Source organism: Rhagoletis zephyria, unplaced genomic scaffold (assembly GCF_001687245.7).
Source record: "Rhagoletis zephyria isolate East Lansing unplaced genomic scaffold, Rhagoletis_zephyria_1.1 Rzeph_scaffold_01260, whole genome shotgun sequence".
Classification (NCBI taxonomy): Eukaryota; Metazoa; Arthropoda; class Insecta; order Diptera; family Tephritidae; genus Rhagoletis; species Rhagoletis zephyria.
In genome coordinates this window covers 10,205-11,651 of record NW_016158344.1, presented here as the reverse complement: position 1 = coordinate 11,651, position 1,447 = coordinate 10,205, and positions in this window count along the sequence as shown.

Genomic DNA, 1,447 nt, shown 5'->3' with positions numbered 1-1,447 from the left:
GCTAACAGTTTCACGTTTGGCAAGTGGAACACTCCGAGGAGCTTGAAGGAATGGCTTTGCATCGCCAGTATCAATGCGATATTTCACGACGTTAGTCCTGCCTGGTTTGTCGCCATCCTTGTCGAATATGTTGGAGTATCTTCGAAGAAGTTCCTTAGCCTTGTGCTGATATTTTTCTTCCAACCCTTCCGTCCATGCATTAATGTCTTCCGCAATGTCATTCTCGCCAATGGAATCGCTTTCAGGTAATTTTTCGCAGTTGAAGATTGCCTCTACCTCTCGACATTGCCCCAGTACAGTTCCTCTTCGGAGTTTGACTGGTGATTTGAACTCATTGAGCACTCGAACTGGGATGCGTCCATCCTTTNTTTCCGCAGTTGAAGATTGCCTCTACCTCTCGACATTGCCCCAGTACTGTTCCTCGTCGGAGTTTGACTGGTGATTTGAACTCATTGAGCACTCGAACGGGGATGCGTCCATCCTTTTGCGTCTTAGCCAGGGTTTTACCAATAAGTACGTCCGGTGTAGAATTTTGTGTTGCTTCAACAACCCACAATTTGTTTGTCCCACAATCTCCATCAATCTTTGCCCACACAACTGCTTCTGACTTCGATGGAATCTGCTCACTTTCCTCTAGGATCACTCGCTTGCTGCTGTACGCACCATCATACCAAAACCTAAGGGGCACTTCCATGTTGTCGTACTTCCTGATCCTGTTCTTCATGTCGATCTTCATACCTTGATCAAATAAAAAGTCTAATCCAATGATGACTTCATCCATAATCGCCGCGACTATGAACTTGTGTAACACCGTCACATTCCCTATTGCGACTTTGCATGTTACCTCTCCTACAACTTGGGTGTCCTCACCAGTTACTGTCCTCAACCTTGCTCCAGGTAATGGTCTTACCTCCTTAGTGACCAAATCAGATCGAATGATGGATGATGCGCCCGTATCCACAGTTAGTACTCGCTCATGTCCGTCCACATATCCACCAACAGTAACGTTGCTCGCTTTCCTGCCAATTCGCGAGACGGATATTATGGGGCTTTCAATTGCGGGAGCCAGCGTGCGCCCCTTGCTGCTGGCTCGTTTTAGTTTAACGACTGATTGGAGTCGGGCTCGTCATCCTCAGTCCTGCCTTTACGTACTGCTGAACTGTTTGACCTGTTCGAACCCGTCTTACATTCGCGTGTGAAGTGGCCTGGTTTTCCGCAACTAAAACATTTCCTAGCACCATCCTTCCTCTCGGTTGCACCAGGAGTATTCTTTCCTGCCATCGACTTGAGTGTTTTCAGGATCTCGTTCATCACGTCAGGTGTCTCCACTTCTACTCGATAGGCTTTGTATGCTGTTCTACTTAGGAGTGCCGCCGTTTCACGCGTCTGAGCATACGAGACAGTTTCAGTAAATGTTGGCTTTGGATTCGCGTACGTCTCTCGCTTG